This window comes from Schistocerca gregaria, chromosome 1 (genome assembly GCF_023897955.1).
Source record: "Schistocerca gregaria isolate iqSchGreg1 chromosome 1, iqSchGreg1.2, whole genome shotgun sequence".
NCBI lineage: Eukaryota > Metazoa > Arthropoda > Insecta > Orthoptera > Acrididae > Schistocerca > Schistocerca gregaria.
In genome coordinates, this window is record NC_064920.1 from 931,536,795 (window position 1) to 931,561,209 (window position 24,415).

At 42.2% G+C, this 24,415-nt stretch overlaps 1 protein-coding gene across 2 annotated transcripts in view; it reads left to right on the plus strand.

Annotated features, from left to right (window-relative positions):
- Positions 1 to 24,415, plus strand: part of LOC126275269 (discoidin domain-containing receptor 2-like) — a 741,207-nt gene that overhangs the window by 123,961 nt on the left and 592,831 nt on the right. The window contains exon 1 of one of the 2 annotated variants that reach the window (XM_049977183.1): positions 17,506 to 17,593. The exons of the other annotated variant lie outside the window; for it this stretch is intronic. The gene's annotated coding sequence lies outside the window, so the exon portion shown is untranslated. Of the gene's footprint in view, positions 1 to 17,505; positions 17,594 to 24,415 lie in introns of those variants that run through there. 2 annotated transcript variants of the gene reach the window in all.

Consider the following 24,415-nt stretch of genomic DNA (forward strand, 5'->3'; position numbering starts at 1 on the left):
CTCAAATAGAAATTCATTTCGGTTAAGTGAAGTTTTATAACGAAAATTACTTTATTCTCAGGAGTACAGAATAGATGAGCTTAGGGTTGCCGTACGTCTCAAAAAGAATGGCGCTCAAGAAGAGCGACCACTACTTAAAGCCCCGAAAACAGCACTGTAGGTTGTAAGAGGATTGACTGTTAAATTTGCGACAAATATCTGACACACAGAGTCAAATATGAAGGGTGAGTCGAGAATGGCGTAAGTTTTATTTCGTGGTAAGTTCAAGCTATCGAAACAAGGTTTTGGGCAAATGATAACACGCAGAGAGTCGTTTAATGATCAGCAATGTCAGCTGTAGACTTGCGGCGTAAGACGTTACCCTCATTCTGCCAACGTGCTTCTCAAAGAGGGAGCAGGAGCAGATAGAGGTTCAGGGCACTCGCTTGCCCTTGGGTGGGAAACCGTCCTTAAAAGGCGGAAGAATAAGCAGTAATCAACGGCATGAGCATGCAGAAAGCGGTGGAAACCACTGTATTAAAACCTTGTAATGTGTATTCACAGGACGGATGGCCTGTAATTGAAAAAGTGTCATGATGATCTCTCTTTTAGCAGAAGATTCTGAAATAGTCCCCATTCCGATCGCGGGGAGGGAATGCCAAAGGGGAGGTTACACCGAAAAAAAAGAATGAAAGAATGGCCAACGACGGGATGACAAATTGATTAAATGGCTCTTATCACTATTGGATTTAACTTCTGACGTTATCAGTCGCCTAGAACTTAGAACTACTTAAACCTAACTAACCTAAGGACATCACACACATCCATGCCCGCGTCAGGATTCGAACCTGCGACCGTAACGGTCGCGCGGTTCCAGACTGAAGCGTCTAGAACCGCTCGGCCACCACGGCCGGCGAGGGGATAACATTCTGAGAGTAAGAGGATGAGACGTTAGAAGCTTGAATGTGGTAGGAAAGGTAGGAATTTTGAAAAGGGAAATGCAAAGACTCATTCCAGATATAGTGGAGGGCTCAGTGAAATGAAATGGAAAGAGGACAAGGATTTTCGGCCAGAGAGATACACGTTAAAACAAATTGCAGTAAAATGTTGTATAACTGGAGTAGGATTCGTTATGAATAGTAACGTCGGGCAGCGAGTGAACTACTGTGAACATTTCCGTGATAGGTTTGTCCTTCTAAGATTCCATAGCGATAGTTCAGGTATGGTTCAAATGGCTCTGAGCACTATGGGACTTAACATCTATGGTCATCAGTCCCCAAGAACTTAGAACTACTTAAACCTAACTAACCTAAGGACATCACACAACACGCAGTCATCAAGAGAAAATCCCTGACCCCGCCGGGAATCGAACCTGGGAACCCGGGCGCGGGAAGCGAGAACGCTACCGCACGGCCACGAGCTGCAGACGATAGTTCAGGTATACATGCACATGTTGCTAACACCAGATGAAGAGACAGAGAAAGTACTTTAGGATGTTGAACGAGTAATTCAGTATGTAAAAGGACATGAAAACATAAGTATTGGGGTTTTCAACGATGCTGCAGGAGAAGGAATATAAGAAAGGGTTACGGAAGAATAAGAACTTGACGGTTGGAAGGAGAGAGGAGAGAGACTAATTGAGTTCTACAATAAATTTAACATGGTAATAGTGAATAACCTGTCAAAAAATCACAAGACCCAGAGACACAAGAGCGGTAGAGCTGGATTACATCATGGGAGACAGAGATTCTGAAATCAGTGTTAGATTTGTAAGGCTCACCCAGGAGCGGTTACAGAATCACATCACATTGTAGTTGTGATGAAAAGTAGGCTGAAGTCTAAGAGAATGGCCAGAAACAATCATTGTGGTAGGAAGTTGGATACTGAAGTGCTGAGGATTGTCGAGACGCGTTTGATTCTCTCTAAAGACGTAGATACTGTGAGAAGGAACAACAGAGTAGGCAGTTCAGTTGAAGAGGAATGGACGTTTGTAAAGAGGGCAGTCACAGAAGTTGGAAAGAAAAACATTAGTTCAAGGAAATATCTGCGAAGAAACCCTGGGTAACAGCGAAAATACTTCAGTTGATCGATGAAAGAGGAAGAAGAAAGGAATACAGCAATCTAAATCCCACAGGAACGAAATCAGTAGCCAGGACTTAATGGCTGCAGGAAAGGTGTGAGTAAAATGAAATATTTATAATACAGGGCGCAAAAGGCTATTTACAATTTGTATAGAAACCTGATGACATTTATAAGAGTCGAGGCGCATGAATGGGAAGCAGTGGTTGGGGACGGTGTGAGACAGGGTTGTAGCCTATCCCCGATTTTATTCAGTCTGTATACTGAGCAAGCAGTAAAGTAAACAAAAGAAAAATTTGGAGTAGGAATTTAAATCCACGGAGAAGAAATAAAAACTTCGAGGTTTGCCGATGATATTGAAATTCTGTTTGGTTTGGTTTGATTTGCTTTGGGCAAGAGACCAGACAGCGAGGTCATCAGTTTCGTAGGATTAGGGAAGGAAGTCGCCCGTGCTCTTTCAAAGAAACCATCCCGGCATTTGCCTGGAGCGATTTAGGGTAATCACGGAAAACCTAAATCGGGACGGCCGGTCGCGGGATTGAACCGTCGTCCTCCCGAATGCGAGTCCAGTGTGCTAACCACTGCGCCACCTCGCTCGGTTGTAATTCTGTAGGAGACAGCAGAAGACCTGGAAGAGCAGTTCAACGGAATGGACAGTGTCTTGAAAGGAGGATAGAAGATACACAACAACAGAACCAAAAGAAAGATAATGGAATGCAGTCAAATTAAATTTGGTGCTGCTGAGAGAATTGTGTTTGGAAATGAAACACTTAAATAGTAAATGTGTTTTGCTATTTAGGAAGCAAAATAACTAATGATGGTCGAAGAAGAGAAGAATTAAGGATTTGTATGGTGTGTAGCCATGTATGGAATGAAATATGGACGACAAATAGTTTAGACAAAAAGAGAGCAGAGGCTCTCGAAATGTGGTGCTACAAAAGAATACTGAAGATTAGTTGGGTAGATCACGTAACTAATGAGGAGGTACTGAACAGAATTGGAGAGAAGAGGAATTTGTGGCGCGACTTGAGTGGTAAAAGGGATCAGTTGGTAAGACATATTCTGCAGCATCAAGGGATCACCAATTTAGTATTGAAGGACGGGGATCACAAATTTAGTATTGGAGGGCAGCGTGAAGGGTAAAAATAGTAGAGGGAGACCGAGAGATGAATACACTAAGCAGATTGAGAAGGATGTTCGTTGCAGTAGGTACTTGGAGACGAAGACGCTTGCACAGGATAGAGTAGCATGGAGAGCTGCATCAAACCAGTCTCTGGACCGAAGACACAACAACAAATACGTATAAAAAACGAAACAATCTTCAGTGAAATTAAAGCACGGGTGGTAATAATGAGAGTGCAATCGGAATTCCATTGTTTAACGCAGAGGAGAGGGAAAACGTGGAAAGATTACATGATTATATTGAATGGTCTCTTTGAGGAGGACTCGTCTAATGAACTGGCAGAAAATTTGTCGTCGATATGGCAGAGTCAGGGGATCCAGAATTAGAATTTAAAAGAGCTTTGGAAGAGCTGAGTTGAACTAAGGCTCAGTGGACAGATAACATTCCATCGGAATTTCTAAAGAAAGGGAGGGAAGCGGCAACCAAATGACCATTCAGGTTGGTCTGTAGAAAAGATAGAGACGGACGACTTACCGTCAGAATTCGGGAAAGATATCAGCCACGCAATTTTTAAGATAGCAAGAGCAGATAAGTGCGAAAACTATCGTTCATTGAGTTTAGCTGATCATGCATCTAAGCTGCTGAAAAGAATCTTAAACAGAAGAATGGAAAAGAAAATTGACCTCTATTACATGGCGTAAAGGTATCAGAGAGGCAGTCCTGACGTGGCCCTTAATAATGGATGCAAGGATGAGGAAACATTAAAACCCGCTCATAAAAAAAGGCGTTGGACAGTGTAAAATGGTGCAAGAAGTCCTAAATTCTAGGAAAGAGGATTGGAAAGGGTGTAAGAGAGGGATGCAGACTTCCCCCCCCCCCCCCCTCCTACTGAATCTATCCATCGAAGATGCAGTGATGGAAATAAAAGAAAGGTTGAATAGTGCGATTATAATTCAAGGTGCCAAGAGATCAGTGATAAGATTCGCTGATGACGTTTCTATCCTCAATGTATGTGAGGAGGATTAAGGGCTCTGTTGAAAGGAATGAGCAGTACAATGAATAAAAAATATCGTTTGATAGTAAACCGAAAAAAGTCAAAGATAAGTTAAGTTTTGCTACTTTGGAAGCAATACTTTCCACGACGGACGAAGCAAAGAGGACATAGAAATCAGACTAGCTCAGGCAAACGGAAAATTTCTGGCGAAGAGAAGTCTTCTGGTACCGAACTTAGGCCTTAATTTCAGGAAGAAATTTCTGAACATGTATGTCTTGAGCACGGAATTATGTGGTAGTGAACCATGGACAGCCGAAAAGCCGAAATAGAAGAGCATCGAAGCCTTCGTGATGTGGTGCCACAAAAGAATGGTGTGAATGAAGTGGACTGAAAATAAAGAATGAGAAGACTCCCCGCAGAATCAGCGAAGAGATGTAAAATACTGGTAATAAGAAGTGACAGGATGATAGTACATACGTTACGACATCAGGGAGTAAATTCCACAGCACTAGAGGGAGGTGTAGATGGTACGAAACTTGAGATTCAAATACATCCAACAAATAATTAATGACGTAGGCGCAAGTCTAATCGGAGCTGAAGAGGTAGAGGTTAGCCAAGGAAAGGAATTTGTGAAAGGCCGCCTTTAAGCAGTCAGATGACCGAAGACTCAAAAACAAAAGTTTATTCCTCTTATCTGTCTTGTCAGTCGAAATTTTGTAGCCATTATTTCTTTTTACTAGGCTGAATAGCATCCAAACACTTTTGAATGTACGGGAACAGTGATACGTTGCTTGCTAATGGTGGCTTGCTGTAGTACAGTAGCAAGTATTGCATCTGACCTTATGCTGATACCGTTCAAGGTGGGGCCTAGAAGAAATCCTAGTAGCCACAGCCTGTCTTCTTGCTGCACAACCTTAATGAGCCTGCTGTAAGAGGTCTAAGTGGCGGTTGCCTTGACTTGGAATACAAGAATTTTTCTTCGCCTACTTTTGTGGGAAGTTTCAGCGACAAAATCAACATGTATCTATGTACTCGTCTTTTCAAAAGATTTTTCGTAAGGTGAGAAAGTACACCAGTCCATTAAGAAAATCATACATGCCACAGTATCTCTATTGATACAAGGGTTAAAAGGATTAAACGTAGCAGTATGTGCCACTCGGTGTACTGTCATTTGACTCAAACTGAGTTTCGATGTCCTGAACCATCCATGACGAAATTTATGTGTTACGTCTTAGCAAATCGTGCTTAGTTTGTAGCATTCTGCCCTTTTGTCTGATGTTTCTCTAGATGCACGCTGTCAAATTTTTGCAAATGTGTGGTATCATGGCCACAGATACGATTCTTATCAGCGCTTCCTAAGACACTAATTTCAAATTTCCAATGGTAGTTACATTATGACATTTATTCAGTGTTCTGCAGCACCATGTCAATTCATAGACACCGAGATCATGAAAAACAGGGTATAGCTTCGCATATGACAGGTCTGTCACATAAACCATCGCATACCCGTTTCACTGAAGCAGAAGGACAGCTGTAATGCTGGGAAGAGACAAAGGTGGCGTCCTGATTCACCTGTTGCCGCAACGGCTGAACGCGGGCGGTTCGTAGAGCGGGCTTTGAAATATTGAAGAGTAAGGCCACGGCTGTCGCTGTACGATACACGGTCGTCTGCCAGTATCCAAAATTTGCAGTTCATATCTACATCTACATCTACGTGATTACTCTACTTTTCACAATAAAGTGCCTGGCAGAGGGTTCGGTGAACCTCACTGAAGCTCTCTCCCTACCGTTACACTCTCGAACAGCGCGCGGGAAATGAGAGCAATTTAAATTTTTATGTGCGAGCCGTGATTTCTTTAATTTTATCGTGATGATCATTTCTCCCTAGGTAGGTGGGTACCAACAGATTGTTTCCGCAATCGGAGGAGAAAACTGGTGATTGAAATTTCATGAGAAGATCCCGTCGCAACGAAAAACGCCTTTGTTTTAATGATTGCCACTCCAATTCACGTATTGTGTCTGAGACACTATCTCCCCTATATCGAGATAATACAAAACGAGCTGCCCTTCTTTGTACTTTTTCGATGTCATCCGTCAGTCCCACCTGATGCGGATCCCACACCGCACATCAATACTCCACAATAGGGCGGACGAGCATGGTGTAAGCAGTCTCTTTGGTAGACCTTTTAAGTGTCCTGCCAATGAATCGCAGTCTTTGGTTTGCTGTACCCACAATATTATCTATGTGATGGTTCCAGTATAGGTTATTTATAATTGTATTTAGGTGAATTTACAGCCTTCAGATTTGTGTGACTTATCGCGTAATCGAAATTTAGCTGATTTCTTTTAGTACTCACGTGAATAACTTCACACTTTTCATTATTCAGGGTCAATTGCCACTTTTCACACCATACAGATATCTTATCCAAATCATTTTGCAAGTCGTTTTGATCGTCTGATGACTTTACAAGACAGTAAATGACAGCATCATCTGCAAACAATCTAAGACGGCTGCTCTGATTGTCTCTTATGTTGTTAATATAGATCAGGAACAATAGAGGGCCTGTCACACTTCCTTGGGTAACGCCGGTTATTACTTCTGTTTTACTCAATGACTTTCCGTCTATTACTACGAACTGTGACCTTTCTGGCAGGAAATCACGAATCCAGTCACACAACTGAGGCGATACTCCGTAGGCACTCAGTTTGGTTAGAAGACGCTTGTGAGGAACGGTGTCGAAAGCCTTCTGGAAATCTAAAAAGATGGAATCAATTTGACATCCCCTGTCGATAACACTCATTACTTCATGAGTATAAAGATCTAGTTTTGTTTCACAAGAACGATATTCTCTGAAACCGTGTTGACTGTGTGTCAATAAATCGTTTTCTTCGAGGTATTTCATAATGTTCGAATACAGTATATGTTCTAAAACCTTGCTGCAAATCGACGTTAGTGATACAGGCCTGTAATTCAGCGGATTACTCCTACTTCCCTTTTTGGGTACCGGTGTGACATGAACAATTTTCCAGTCTTTAGGTACGAATCTTTGTGTGAATGAGTGGTTTTATATAATTGCTAAATATGGAGCTGTTTTATCAGCATACTCTCTGAGGAACCTGACTGGTATACAATCTGGACCGGAGGCCGTGCCTTTATTAAGTGAATTAAGCTGCTTCGCTACTCCGAGGATATCTACTTCTATGTTTCTCATCTTGGCAGTTGTTCTTTATTGGAATTCAGGAATATTAACTTCGTCTTATTCGGTGAAGGAGTTTCGGAAAACCGTGTTTAATAACTCTGCTTTAGTGGCACTGTCATCAGTGACTTCACCGTTGTTATCGCGCAGTGAGGGTATTAACTGCGTCTTGCCACTGGTGTGCTTTATGTGTGACCAGAATCTCTTTGGGTTTTCTGCCATATTTCGAGACAGAATTTCGTTGTGGAATTTATTAAATGCATCTTTCATTGAACTACGTGCCATATTTCGAACTTCTGTGAAACGTTGCCAATCTTGGGGATTTTGCGTTCTTTTAAATTTGGCATGCTTTTTCCGTAGCTTCTGCAACAACGATCTGACCGGTTTCGTGTACCATGTGGAGGTCTCTGATGTCGTCTGTAGTGGGACGGACTACACACTGTCGAGAATAAAGACTTCTTAACTGTGGTTCTATTGCGTTTTTCGTTTCTTTCATGGCACTAGTTCGGTACATAAACTAATAATTCCGCTGCAGCTCATTGACGTTGTGTATGACACATGACGCACGTGCAAGTCTACTGACGCCAATTTGTTATTCTCTTGTTGGTTATAGGACCACTGTTTGCAAACAGGGACCACTAAAAGCGGTCGGATTTCAGTAAATAGATACAGACACACAAGACGGTGTTATCATTGTTTTTCTCTCTAATTCGTTTGTCAATCAGTTTCATTATATCTATAGACTTCTTGGACAGTGGATCTTTAGTCAATTTCTCATGTACTTCCAGACAACTGGGCAAATCATTTTCCACATTTGATTACATAAGATATTCAAGTACCTATGTAGCTGTGAAAGAGGCTTCAGTGGAAACCGGAGTTTATTGTATGTGTTTCAGAAGAATGTGACTTTCTAGATTCTTAGAACCGATATATGTAAATGTATTTTTTATCAACGTTCGCTAACTGTTTTCCTAGATTGACCTTGTTTTTAAACTGTGGGCTTTAAATGCAGATCTCTTGCATAAAGAGAGCTGCTTTTATTTCCTGTTTCCTAGTTAAAACAATACGACATTTGTAAATACATGGGCGTACTGAAAACTAATAATTCAATATTTTACATGGGAAACTAATAAAGTATTTAAAATAAAATAATGGTTTTTAACATTCTACATCTTTATTCTTCATGTATCCACATGTACATCTCAACATAATCACCCTGGCGACGAATACATTTCTCCCAACGAGAGACGAGTCTCTTGACACCGTCTGTGTGCAGTGACTCTCGACGGAGCCACAACCTCGCCTCTCCTCGCACTGCTTCGATACTATCAAAGTGAAGTCCTCGAAAGTGTGTTTTTTTTAAGTTTTGGAGACGAATGAAAATCGGATAGCGCCAAGTCGGTATTACATTGAGGATGATCAGTGACAATGAAGCCAAGACGTCGGATAGCTGAAGATGTCGCAGCGTCCGTGTGTGTTCCGGCATTGTCATGCTGAAAGAGAGAGTGCACCATGTGTGGACGAATTGGAAACTCAATTACAGCATGCAGTTTATCACGCACCGACATACACTGCGAATTACACAAGTCATGGCAGTAGTATCGCGTGCAAGTGGTATAAAAAGACAAACATTGGCGGGGCTGTCATTTGTACTCAGGTGATTCATGTGGAAAGGTTTCTGACATGCTTGTGGCCTCACGGCGATAGGTACACACATTCAACGCAGAATGGTAGTTGGAGCTAGACGCATGGGACATTCCATTTCGGAAATCGTTATGGAATTCAATATTCCGAAATCTACCGCTCCAAGAGTGTGCCGATAGCACCAAATTTCAGGTACGACTTCGCGCCAAGGGCAACGTAGCGGCCAACGGCCTTCACTTAACGACCGAGAGCAGTGGCGTTTGAATAGTGTTGTCAGTGCTATCATACAAAGAACACTGCGTGATATACCAGCAGAAATCAATGTAGTGCGTACTAGGAACGTGCGCGAAGTTTGGCGTTAATGGTGTATGAACGCAGACGTCCGATGCGACTTTGCTAACAGCACATCGCCTCCAGCGCCTCTCCTAGACTCCTGACCACATCGCTTGGACCCGACGACTGGAAGACAGTGTCCTGGTCAGATGAGTTCCGATTTTAGTTGGGAAGAGCTAATGGTAAGGGTCGAGTGTGGCAATGACCCCACGAAAACACGGGCAAAAGTTGTCAACAAGGCAATGTGCAAGCTGATGGTGAATCCATGATGTTGTTGGCTGTGTCTGAGTGGACTAGGTCCTCTGGTCCCGCTGAACCGATCATTCACTGGAAATGTGTATTTTAGACAACTTGGAAACCATTTTCAACCATTCATGCACTTCATGTTTCCAAACAACTATGTAATTTGTATGGTCATGGCATCCCGCCAAAATTGTTCCGCAATTGGTTTCCACAACTCTCTGGACAAATCGAGAGAATGATTCAGTCCACCAGATTGCCCGACATGAATCACACCGAACATTTGCGGGGTATAATCGAGAGGTTAGTTCTGGCGCAAAATCCTGCAGCGGCAGACACTTTGGTAATTATGAACCGCTATAGAGGCAGCATGGCTCAGTATTTCTGCAGGGGACTTACAACGATTTGTTGAGTGCATTTCACGTCGAGTTGTTGCACTACACATGGTAAAGGGATGTCTGACAGGATATTAAGAGAGATTCTATAGCTTTTGTCACCTCATTGTAAATAAATTACACATATCTAAAATTCAGTGCCTCCAGCGGCAGATGACCGAAAATATGTAGTCGCAGAAAGTTAATGACACTTGTTTTATTTAAAAAGCGTCAAGAATTTTCACGTAAGGCATTCAGAGACATTACTTTTTAGCACGACCTCGTTTATTTGATATTTCGCGTCTTTGCAAAACTGATCTGTTCCCCTTTCGAGATAGCAAAATGAAAAATGTTAGGATAGTCTTGGATTTTCTGTTTGTCCTATCTGGCTACAGAAATGTAATAATTCAGTTCCTTAGCAAATATATGCTGCTATAGATGTACAGCAAGTGAAGTCTGTGTGGCACACTGTATACGTAGCCTTAAACGAAATCTCTCAGAATTTCAATTTATCGCAGAATAGAACTGAGAGCAGGAATCATATTCTTCTACTCAAACATACAGAATGAACCATAGGTGTGTAACAACTATTATAAAACAATCAGATACATAATTAGAAATTTAAAAGAAATAGTGTGTGATAAGTGAGAGGAAAACTAGGGAATCGGTGTGGAGAACATAGCGACTATATTGGAAACCACCAACTCGTAATTTTCAGATGGAAGGATGCTCATGTGACGTAGCAGACAGGCAGAGAACTGTGATTCTTAAGTTTCGTTGATCGAACAGTGCACGGGACGGATGTACTGCTTGTCCTTAGTGTCCTATGGGATACAACCCCCCTCCTCCCAAACACACACAATGGACTCGGATTCGAGAGGACGACGGTTCAAACGCGCGGCCGGCCATCCTGATTTAGTTTTTCTGTGATTTCCCTAAGTCTCTTCAGGTAAATGCCGGGATGGTTCCTTTGAAAGGACACAGCTGACTTCCTTCCCCATCCTTCGGTAATCCGATGGAGCCGATGACCTTCTTCTTTGATGCCCTCTCCCAAATCAACCAACCTACCTTCTCCCATCCCCCCCTCCCCCTGCCCCCACAACTTCACTTCAGCGAGTCGTTTGCTTCACGGTCTGCGCCCGAAGGCGTGCATCGGCGGCCGCGGAGGCGATTGCATCGGCGTCTGTGACAGCATCGTTTCAGTTGATCTGTCCTTCATGGCCGCCAGATCGTTGTGTTTGCTGAGTGTCTTCTTAATTAGACGCAGGGCAAGTTCCCAGGCATTACTGAGTCTACAGTCACAGTTCCAGGACATAAGCCTTGTCCTTAGTACCAATTTCGGTGGCTTCTCTAATAACATTGTCTCAGTATTTCGAAATCTGTACCTAACTCCTGGTTCCTTCATATTCCAACTCATAATTCTCCTACAAACGGTGCTCTGCGTCCACTGACTTAATGGAATACATTAGTCTAGTGTGCAGCTTGTGTTCTCGTCACCGATCTTCGATTATGTGCACTATTTGTCCACTATTGTCTTGCCACATTGACACGTAATCTGATAAACCCCTGCCTTGCGCAAACCAAGATAATTTTTTGTATTTCATCCTTGTGACTGATGGCCCGTAATAAAATGAAATATCTTCAAACGTCGTCCTGATGCAATTTTATGAAATTGCAACCAGTTCTGGTGACTCAATACACCTTCTTCAGGACTTAGCTGACGTTGAGGGGGTGAACGATCTTATACACGATCCCGTCAGTGGCCAACTCTGAACAGGCTTCCGTAGACTACAGTAAGAGGGGTGTTTTGCCTGCAATCATCAACATGGTTGCTGACACAACATAGCTGTTACACTATTGTTTGGGAGCCGGCTCATAGATGTTGATCATTGATCGGATCTTGTGCACGATCGGAGTTCAGATGACAAAACAACGGCTGCAGTTGTTTCATTTTACTACGGGAGGTCATCTTCGTCGGGCCTCTATAAATCCTATATTTCACTGAGTTTGAGAAATACATTTTTTTCTTGGTGCTTTTTTAGTACGCACACGACTTTTAGAAAATTTTTCGATACTACGCCGGTGTAAAGGCCGCGGCTTCCTTATCCTCCGTGACTTCATATATCTGGGAACCGTACCAGGTGGAACTGATAGAAGCAATAGAGGAGATCCAACGAAGAGCGGCGCGTTTCGTCACGGGATCGTTTAGCATCCAAGATGGGTGCTTCTAAAATGGCCATATGTTGGGAATTTCAGTTTTTACACCTGTTTCTTTCTTTCTCTCATTTTTTTGTTTTGTTTTGGACGGGTGGGTCCATATCTTTGGATCACTCTGCACGATGTCGTCCACCTATTGACTCATCCAACGTTCCTAATTCTCCAATTCATACACATGCAGCAACTTACGGGGCACCAACTATAAAGTTCTCAATACTTTTCACACAAAGGTACTGTAATTTGTTTCCAGGAACCTGATACTATTCTCCCCCAGCAGCGTAATGGTCGTAGAACGAAAAGCGCCATTACCCGGGAGACGTTTATTTGTATTCAATTAGCCTGTCTGTTTTTCGTAAGCGTCCTGATGTCGTTATACTGCTGTTCTGGCGTTTCCAGAAATCACTGTTCGTAAGCTTTGTAAAGACATGCGTTCAGTGCCACTAATACCATGCTGGAGCATACGCTTTGTGTCTCTATTCGATGCATACTCAGCACTGCTTCTAATTTATGGCATGTTTCAATTGAACAAAAAGTCCTAGGATGGGTATTACTATATTTTCGAGGCTGATGTACGATGTCGATTAAGCACATTCGAGTGACTGTATGGAAGCATGGCATTTGGCAATCGTTTTTCACAAAACTTGTTAACTTGAAACCAGAAACAGCTAATAGAGAAACTTCCCCTGAGCGTACAATGAGCATTCGAAAGGTTTTGGAATGTATCTAAAATAACAGGTCTTCAGAATCATCGTATTATTTGATTACACGTGATCAGAATTAAATCCGTGTCTTCGTCTGACGTGGAAATGTCCTAGTTCGAATCACCGTCAGAAACAGATGATGTTTCCGGAGTAGCATGTGCACTGTCATATGTGGTTCTTTTGACGCCTTACGAACAGACATTTATGGTGAAAACTTGCAAACATGTGGAATTCTGCAAGCGTGGGCTTTCGCGGCAGTTTTCACAGTCAGTAAAATTCTTCTGGGTATGTGACCGAAATGTCAAAATCTAAAAGTATGCGATGTCTATGCCATTGTTGCAAATGACTTTCCTCAGGGTGTTTTCGCTAATTGTTAGCAAAAACACTCTGTTGACGGCCATTTGCAATTGTGGCTGAAACGCCGTTGAATTTTACACAGTGACAAAGTGGTCACATACCCAAAAAAACGTTGTTGACTGGGAAATTCTCTGCATATCTTCGTCATTTCTCCTTGGCCTGCTTGCATAGTTCTTCAAATCCACACTCCCTGTTTACGTGATGTTCCTGTGCCATGTTCTTGCCGATGGCTGAGAAAATGATGGTTTCGCGTACAGCTTTCTGAAATTTCTCTCAACTTGGGTGCCTAACTTCGTTTCAAGAAACCAGCCACACGCTCTCCCTTTCCCCGTAGATTCCACTCTTCGATTCATTTATCGTGCTCCAAAGATCCTGCAACAATAATGAAATAATTTTTTTCAGTTGTGTGCCTCTTGTCACGTGGAAAGGCAAAATATTTGTTCTTTCCTTTACGTAAAGGTTCGTTTTTAGTTGGTGCGTAGGAAAAACTATACTCTTTTTCTCTCCAAGTTAATTATATGTCGAGTTAGATGATACTGAAATTGTAACGCACCTTTTGAGGCACCCCGTACTGTAAGTGGAAGTCAGGGCTTATTCTTTCAATGAGACTGTAGAAGCTTTCTGCCTCAGTAGAAAAGAACTAGACAATAAGGGAGTGAGAAAGTGTTGCGTCACCAGATATCATGGGTAGTTAGGTGTGAGACAAGGTGATGTGGCGCAAGCAGGGAAGTAGGTGGTAGAACGGGGAGTAGACTGCAGAGAGGAAGGTGTGAAATTAGATTAACGGGGTGATATCGATGGCGTATGGGTAGGCTCTGGAACCTCTAGCACCCCGGAGAAAATAGGTCAAGAGAACTGCGGGAGCAAAACATATGTTACAAGAGACTTTCCACCTACTTCATTCAGAGAATCTTGTACTTGTGGGTGTGGGAGGACCCGAATGGCATAACTTTATAATCTGCCACAAAATTTCGGCATGTGCTACGCAACAAGTTCTACCACTGAGCGGTCGGATGTTGTCTAGGCCACAATGTAGCCATGGCCTATCATTGCAGTGGGCTCTTGGCTGTTGGCCGCGTCCACATAAACACTGAGCGAGACGGCGCAGTGGTTAGCACACTCTACTAGTATTCGGGAGGACGACGATTCCAACCTGTGTCCGACAGTCCTAGTTTGGATTTTCCCTGATTTCTCTAAATCTCTCCAAGCAAATGCCGGGATGTTTCCTTTGAAAACCCCGGTCGTTTTCCTTCCCCACCCTTGAAACTATTCGAAATTGTGCTCCATCTCTAATGACTTCGCAGTTAACGGGATGTTAAATCTTTATATTTCTTCTCTTCTTCGACATAAATTATTGTCTATAATAAATCATACAATCACCATTGATCTTTATTTTACAATTCCCATTGCCGACTTTCGCCAATAAAAATAGGTACTCATCAGCATTTAACTTCTTCCTTCTCTTTGTCAAAACAAATAGCATGCTTGGAACAAGAGTACCGTAAGGCTGTTTAGCCAACGGTCTTGTAGTCAATGCAATACTCCATCTCTTGCAAGCCAAAATGTTAGCATCTGGAAATGCTTCAAGGCCACCATAATCTGCTTCCTTGGCCATACAACAGCAAGTATCAGCCAGATACTACCTCCAAACATTGCTTGTACATCACAGGTGAAGTCCAGATGGGGTCCACGAAAAACATTTGGACCTCCAATCAATTGCTGTTCATTAAAGTTCAGATGGAGTCCACGAAAAACATTTGGACCTCCAATCAATTGCCGTTTATTAAACTGCCCAGCCAAGTCAATATCAATCGCCTTCACACTGCGATACACAGGTACACTGCGCCGCGAGCGACGTCGGTAACCACGTCGCAGAGGCACTGTTGTGGGACGTTAACACAAGTGAACGTAGTAAGCCAACGCCAAGCCAGAAACCCAGAGCTATGCGTCCGCACTCCTCGACGTTCGCAGAGCGAATGACGCTCCGTGCTGTGGCGCAGCTGGACCCCAGTAGCGCTTATCGCAACCACAACGTATTTATTATAGACAATATAGACAATAAAGTGTGTTCTGTCCTTTCCTTATCTTCCTCCCTTATTTTATTTAAAAAAGTATTCACTTTTTGTTTTGGTGGCCGTACCGCTCTTGGTTGCACGCTAGGCGGGTGACCTTGAACGGGACTTAGCCGCAGGACGAGGCTGCCGGGCAACACGGGCACTAGTATTACCAGGCCGGTGTTGCAGAAAAATCCACTTCCAGTCGCTGTACATTGATACGATATTCAATTGTAGCCTACTGTGATTCTTAGTTACGCTTCGTCAAAATTACACTGACCAGTGCGTATGTAGCCTCCTTTACTGCTAAATATTTCTCGTATTCTACAAATATTGATGGCGCGATGTAAGCTCTGATTAACGTATTACAGTCTTATCGGTCAGGATCGGATTCAGTTTCCTGCTAGCTACATAGATTTTCTGTGCTTTTGCCAAAGCACTTCCTGCTGTTTACCAGAACGGTTCCTTTAACAAGGTTTCCGTCTCCCCTCCACTCTAACTCGTTATTTAGACCGAGCTGCATATTGAAGGTGTCTCCCTGTAAGTAGGCTGTTTAGGTTTTCTTATTGGTAACGCCGCTTAGCGCTCGGTATGATAAATCACTGGCTGTGATGTGCGCAGTCTGTGTTTAGTTTGCATTGTTGTCTGCCATTGTAGTGTCGGGCAGCGACAGCTGGATGCTAACAGCGCGTAGCGTTGCGCAGTTGGAGGTGAGCCGCCAGCAGTGGTGGACGTGGGGAGAGAGATGGCGGAGTTTTGAAATTTGTAAGAATTGGTGTCATGAACTGATATATATATATATATATATATATATATTATGACGATTAAGGTAAATTCATTGTTTGTACTCTATTAAAATCTTTCATTCGCTAACTATACCTATCAGTAGTTAGTGCCTTCAGTAGTTTGAATCTTTTATTTAGCTGGCAGTAGTGGCGCTCGCTGTATTGCAGTAGCTTGAGTAACGAAGATTTTTGTGAGGTAAGTGATTTGTGAAACGTATAGGTTTATGTTAATCAGCGCCATTCTTTCGTAGGGTTTTTTGGAAGTCAGATTGCGTTGCGCTAAAAATATTGTGTGTCAGTTTAAGCACAGTCTTGTATAAATTTTCAAAGGGAACGTTTCATATGGCGACCCTGCCACTACGTCTATCCAGTCAACAGCAAGACGCGCGTGCCAATATCCACTTTCGTGGCACGTGAGAAATTCTTAACAAACGCGGCTAACTTCCAGGAGCAACCTTAGCACTGCGCGTTTATTAGTCGCAAGCACTGCTATGTGACAATCAGTCATATAACTACTTCCATGTGCTCTCTTTTAATGGTTTAAGTAAGAGAACATTTCACAACATTCAATAGTATGACGTTATGATAGAAACAGGATATTTGCTAGACTTAAAAAAACATAAAACGCATTACATTACATTAAAAAACCATACAAAGATAAACGAACAGTCGTAAGGGATACAGAATCTCAAAAGTACATTTGTCAAAATGCACCATCGTAACAAAGGATTATTACAGTAATACACCTAATGAAAAATAGTAAAAGTTTCTAAAATTCATACATATATGAAATGGCAATGTATTTGCTAATTGTCATATTCATGGAACTAAGACCTACTCTGAGAAAAATATTCCTTGAATTTTAAAATATCCTACAATGCCATTTTTTATGGACCCTTATATTTTTCGCATTCTTGTTATACATTATACAGTTTCCTCTTGAATGAGGCTGGAATGACAGTTTAGAGTGGGTATTAAGTTTAACCAATGTCTTTTTCTATTAGCTTTCACGTGACCAGCGCTGTTAATAATAACAACGTGTTTTGTTTGAACTCTGAGCTGACGAACCAAGGATGGAGTGGCATCTGTAGCTGAATCTCCCAGTTGCATCTGCCGCGTCCAGTAACTTTCTTTTTTTGTTTTTGTTTGGTTGACAATCTTCCTATATAATTCACTGTATTTTATGGGTGTGATGGTGAGAAGCCTTTCATGTGTTTCTTTTTGTTCTGTGGGAGTTTTAAATATGTCAGCCTTGGGGTGATATCTTACACAAGTACCTCAAGTTACGAAAACCAATTATTTCCAGCTGTTATTTTATGTCACGCCATTGTGTTCTGAGACAGCGGTCAGTTGATGAATTAACTGCTGCTGTGTTAATTAATTAACGTTTTCGTAGGTCCTCTGCGCAATTTACACTGAAAGGATGTCGAAAGAGAGACATTCCAGTTGCTCTGCTGCTCGTTACGTGTACACAAAAAGAACATTTCGAGACCGCATATTTGGATGTCATACTGTGGTATGTAGAGCTTCAATGAAGCTCTTTTTTTTAGTGCCTTCACTATTAAAACTAGTTTCCTTTTCTATTTCAGTTAGCTTATATATGACTGAATTCATAATTTGTTACTAGTAAGTCGGCCTTATTCTCGTGTCGTAATTATACATACATTAATGTGTAATTAGAAAGAGAAGCATGACGCTCATAGGCTTTATGTTGGCGATATGTCTAAACATTCATGGTTGTGTCTGTTTGTTCTATATCGTGTCTCCCTACCACTTCCACGCAACGACGCTCTGAGAGTGTTTTTTAGGGAATTGACTAGTTTGAACCTGAGACCTGTTGCTTGTAAGGAGACGCAAGACCACTTATGACATGTAGAATTCAGAAGAGTTCAGTGAGACTAGCGATGATATAACCAAATACTAAATGATCTAAGCGTCAGCTCCACTGCACTCCCTGTAAAAGAGTCTTAACACTAAATAAATTTAGTGGAAGGGGTTCAAGGTTTTCCTATTTTTAGTTAGCTGGTAAAATAACGTCGAAGAAGCAGTTACGTTTACCGTTGGAAATTTTATTCTACTCACAAAACATTGTTTATAAATTGCACTATTGATAAAAGAAAGTATTTTAATACAGAATGATAAAAACCAACTGCGTTCAACAAAAATGTGAACGAATATTCCCTGAATGGGTTTCCAAGTTCTACAATGGATCGAAGGGTGACCTATGCCATATCACATGTATAATATAGGTTTAAATTAAGTTTCACAAAAGAGCAAACGCCGACCGCGGTGGTCTAGCGGTTCTAGGCGCGCAGTCTGGAACCGCGCGATTTCTACGGTCGCAGGTTCGAATCCTGCCTCGGGCATGGATGTGTGTGATGTCCTTAGGTTAGTTAGGTTTAAGTAGTTCTAAGTTCTAGGGGACTGATGACCACAGTAGTTAAGTCCCATAGTGCTCAGAGCCATTTTAAAAAGAGCAAACTGTCAAAATGGTCTACAGTGACCCTCAATTATCTTTAATTACTCATATAACTTGTCGTAAATTACAGTGGCTGATGCGGCTTCTCAATAACTATATAACAGAAAAATCATCGCGTTTCAGATCTTTACTTCAAGTGGCAAATGTGAACACAATGAGATTTAATTAACGATCAACCCTAGTATTACGCAAAAAGGGTGTGTAACAGATGAGACTTTTGCAGTTCTGAGTGAAGCCTTACGCGCTCAAAAATGCGGCATCGCGTGCGTTCATTACCTCGTCGGTGTTTAGGCAGCGTCAGGGCAGCGGCGGGCAGCACAGCTAAGCTCACCTCGCCATCTCGGAAGCAACTCTCTCCTTACTACAATTTGCCGAAGTAGATTTCAAAAAGCTATCTGGCTGTGTTTTCATCTGACCAATCAGGGTCTCAATGTTCACCTTAAGCTCCGCCTACAAAAATTCTGTCTATCCAATAGGAAACGTTATACTTTTCGGGGTGGGGCAATGTTTTTAAAGTTTGCAACGTAACAGAGACGCGAAAAAGTCTCACGCTAAAACCTGCAGCTGGTGTGGTCCTTTTAGCATTATCGTAAGATCTATACTGTTCTTCTGGAGGGATCTATCTTTTAACATGGGCTAGTGGGTGGTCCTAATGTAACAGACACACGAACTAGTCTCACACTAAAACTTGCTTGTGGTAGTGGCCCTTTGTGTTATCGTAAGATCTGTTCTGTTTTTCTGGAGGGCTCTAGCTTTTAACATGGGCTGGGGGGTGGTCCTTGACGTAACAGAGACGCAAAAAAGTCTCACGCTAAAACATGCGGGTGGTAGTCTTAGAGGTAGGTTGGCGACGTGGGTGTCCTGTCCGTCCCTTATCGTAGGGCCTTCTAGCTTAACACGGTTCTGCTCTCGGCTTCTGTCCTCGTTTTTCCCCTCGGAACTGCGTCCGTCTCACAGTGGGAAGGTACGGCATGCATTTAGGCATTCTTGTGTTAGTCTGTGGTATTCCATTTGCTCACTCGTTACTCGTATTACTTTGGTTGATTTAATGTCACGATTTATTCGGAGATATGCGACATACTACTGGATTAGCTTATCATGTCAGGGTTTTCATGGAAGGTGTTGGATTTGCCTCACACCTTACATATGTTATGTTTCGAGCTAGTAGAATCGATGCACAATCATCACCACATATCAGTGCAAAGACGGCAACTTCCACAAGGAAGGGAGGAGGCTCTTTTACTCAGTTTCAGTTACAGTAGGTGTGGAACGTATAGGAATGAGGGTCCGATATGCTGAAGATTTGTGATAGCACGACATTTAGCAGTAGAGTCGTAAGTTCGCGAATGGTATGACATCTGTGGCCGGTACTCCTCGTTGGGTCCAACATATTCAGTTGTGATTCAGGAACACAAGGTCGTCTGAAGTCGCCGTGAAGGAAAATACCTGTGTGGCAATGAATGGAACTACGGAAACCTTAAAAATTGTTCATGGATAATGTAGACATTTTGCACTGTGTGGTCCAAACACGAATTGCGCATTTCTCTGCGGGTTAATCTAATAACCGTGAGAGCGCTGTGGAGATGTTTATTAGACTCATAAGGCAAAGGCTGCAAGAAAACCCTATTCATTACGCTGAGGTTTACTATTAAAAATCTGAGAGTATACCTTCCATAAGAGTCAAATAACAGATATTTCCTACCACAATCCTTTCGCGAGATGACCATAGGAAACTAAAGAAATTAGATCTCATACATAGGCCTACAGAGGTTTGTTCTTCCAGTGCACCGTTCAAGAATAAGAAAGGAAGGAAGGAGAAAAAAAACTGTGGAAGCAGAAATACTCTCAGAGACCCATCCATACGGTGGATTACAGAATGCAGAATTTTACAATGTGCCTTTAGGATGGGTTTCCCAGCAACTGTCTACTGAACTAAAACAGATATACCTACATTGTAAGAATCATCACTGAGGAGCAAACTCGGGTTCACTACCACCAGAACGAAACGAAGGCACCGAATAATTTGCAGTTTTCGTAGTTCTATCTCTAAATATCAATTGTCATGGTCGTAAGTAAAAATGTAAGTTGAAAAACAAAAAATGCTGTACTGAAAGTGTTTACTACTGAAGCAAACTGCTCAAATTGATAATGCCTAATTCAGCAGATTCCTCCATGATCTATTACTATTTCAAATACTGCACTAACTACTGCGTTTCGCGATAATTAAGCTGCATGATCTCAGTACCTAATAGCTTCGCTTGGCTTCATTGATTATATTATGTCGAAGTGCCATTACCCTAAGAGGATGCCTGTTTTTGGGTATTTCGACAGGTTCTTACTATATTCTGCAGCCACTTCCGTCGACTAGTTTTTCAAGATTCAGGAACCTGCCATTTTTTATCCGGTGAAACTCAAATAACTTGTACTCTGTAGCGAAGATTTGTGTTCGTTGCAAAGACTTAAGCCTGTACGTTGAGAAGTAGTTTTAAACCAGATATTTTACATGGTTCAAATGGCTCTGAGCACTATGGGACTTAACTCCTGAGGTCATCAGTCCCCTAGAACTTAGAACTACTTAAACCTAACTAACCTACGGAAATCACACACACCCATGCCCGAGGCAGGATTCAAACCTGCGACCGTCGCGGTCGCGCCTAGAACCGCTCGGCCACTTCGGCCGGCCCAGATATTTTACATTATAGCTGAAAGATCCATCTTTTATACTCCTATAGACCATTGTTTTGTTCAGGCACCACACGCCTGGTTGCTCTATTTCAGGTACCCGAAATTTGTCACCATCGTATATAATCACAAACTGACTGACTGCAGACGGCTGGCAAAAATTTCTTTCCTGGGAACAGGATTCCATGCGCAAAGCGGTTAATGCTGTCCAGGGAGGAGAGATGGCCTGTTTTAAGTCTGCTAAATCTTCTGGTGTATACCAGTCAACCTCAGATTATGTTACAAAATGCAAGACCATCAGTAAACATGACGTTTTAAAGGGAAATATAGGTAGAACGGCTTTCTAAAACGACACCCGGATCTAGTCCCAGACTCCAGGAAAGCCTTTAATAACTGCAACCAAAGGTTTCAATTTGGAGGAAATGAATTCAGTTTTGTCCCCTTAAATACCAGACAAAAGTCATGGATTTTCCTCTACGTAGGATTTTCACTTACGATGAGACAGGAATCGTGGTTTTTCAGTCATTCCTTCCTCATTCAAGAGGAAACTGTACATGTATTACGAGTATGTGAAAAATATAAGGGTCCGAGAAAAATTTCACTGTATGATATTTTAAAATTCAAGGATTATTTTTCTCTTAGAGTAGTTATTAGTTTCATGAATATGACCATTACCAAATACATTGCCATTTCATTCACGTGTGAGGAGGGAGGTATAAAATTTGAGAAGCTTTTCTTAGTTTTAATTAGGTATGTTATTGTACATATCCTGCTGTGGTGCATTTTGACGAATGTTGTTTTGAGACTTTGTATTCCTCACAACAGCAAAAGCGGTGGAATCATTAGTTTGAAAGGGGGAAAAAAATTGTCTCAAAAATATCTTTCGCCGAACAGGCACCTCTTGACTTATGACGTGTGCGAGTCTAACAGGACGTTTTGTTCCACTATTCGTAATATTTCCTAGATAAGAAAAAAGACACAAATCTCAAGAAGGAGACTCAAACGTTTCTGTTATCAAATGTCACCCGTCACTTTGACAGTTACGGCCGGTTTTCCCCTAGTGATTCGAAAATTTGATCAGTAGTATGGAAGCTATTCCTTAACATCCAGCTTTGTTTATTTCTCGTAGCCACACCTCTCATATTAGGAACTTTGGTGATTCTGATCGTGTTTCACACTAATGCGCGCAGTCGCGTGTGCTCACGCACATATACCACACACCGTCTCCGGTCTCTAGAAGTGTCTTTTATGGTATCTTTCAAGTGCTTTTGCTCTTAACAGGTTGCGATCCTTTGTTCAACTTTCCTTTTTTAAATGCCTACGGGATAAGAACCTTGGATCACTGATGGGACAACATGTTTGAGAGGTGCTACATTGTCCACTGATCCTCAACACTATCTGTACTTAAGGAAAACTTTTGTGTTGAGCCGTCAGGTACTCTGGAGCGGTTTCTCAGAACGAAGCTGGAAATGGAAACGTACATAAAGGTTCGCAGGAGAGCTTCTGTGAAGCTTGGAAGGTAGGAGACGAGGTACTGACAGAAGTAAAGCTGTGAGTACCGGGCGTGAGCCGTGCTTCGGTAGCTCAGTTGGTAGAGCACTTGCCCGCGAAATGCAAAGAAACAGACTTTCAGTACAATGTGTACAGAATTTGTTGAATATTTCACTTGCTCTCAGTACTACGGTAACATAAAATCCAAGAAACAGTTACTTAAGAATGTCGAGGATGTGAGAAATATCCTTTTGAAAAAGAAATGTGGTTCACATAGATTGTTTTTAATACCTACAAGTTTTTTACCTTGCAAACATCGTAACCCTTGTCCTTACTATTAAGGTAGTATGAAACGTCCCTTTGGAAAATTATAATTACTGTGCTGGAAACTTCTACGTTTTTGACTTTCAAACAGCTGAGCAAAATTCAACGTACTCAGTTTTCTCTTTACTTATTCTGATCATCACTAATCCGACACACAATATTTTTAGCGCTACGCAATCTGAGTTTCCACAATCCCTACAAATGAATCGCTCTGACTAGCAATAACGTATACCTTTCATGAATCACTTACCTCACAAAAATCTTCGTTACTCCAACCACTGCAAAATAACGAGCGCCAATACTGTCAGATAAACAAAAGTTTCTAAATACTGAATTCACTAACTACTGATAGGCATAGTTAGCAGATGAAAGATTTTGATAAAGAACAAACAACGTATTTGCCTTAATAATGTTAAAAAGTCTTCATATATACAATCAATTCATGACATCCATCTTTACTAATTTCCTTTTTCTGGCAGACACACGTCCAGATCGTCCCATTATAGTAACTTGTCAAAACTCAGACTATAACATAGACGAAATGAAGGAATTCTGCTACCTTGGAAGCAAAAACCACATAATAAACAGAGCAAGAGGGACACAAAAATGGCCTAGCACAGGCAAAGGCAGCATTCCTTTCCTAGAGATATCTATTATGATCAAAAATCGGCCTGACGTTTTGCCAACCTGCTTTAAAAATTTCGATTCCAGTCCCCCAGATGACACTTGATATCACACAACAACAGCTTGACACGGAAGTCGAAAAATCTTTTTTTTACGTCTCTATAAATTTTCATCCAGGGGCTTAAATAGATCGTTAAAAAGCGCGTGAGACCGGATAAACTGAATGATTTGGTATTCCTAGTGAGAACTGTCCTGATATAGTAATTGCGTATCATCAACATTAACTTCCAGCTCCTGTGAAAAACTATGTGCAACAGTTGGTGAAGTTTAAGCATCTGAAACGAAAACTGAGTTAAATTTGGGCCCTTGCTGCACGAGGTTGCATCTCGTTTAGCGGAACTGCCACCTGGCGAGCGCTACTGTATTATCCAGGACGCTGACACGCACACTCCCAGCGGCAGGAAGAGCGGCAATCGGAACAATGGGCGCGAGTAGCTGCGACGGGCGGCGCGCTGTTTAAACATTGAGGCCGCGCGGACAGCGCCGGAGTGCCGTGCGGTGTCCCATGAATTATTGGCTGGCCGCGAGGACCGGCCGTCACTGGCCGAGGCGCGCGCGCCGGCTGCGACCGCGCCAGGCGGACCGGGGTCCGCGGCGCAGCGTTCCGATGGCCGCCTGCGAGCTGCGGTGTGTGTGCTGTGCCGACGGTGATGCACGCCAAAGGAACCTGTTGTGTGC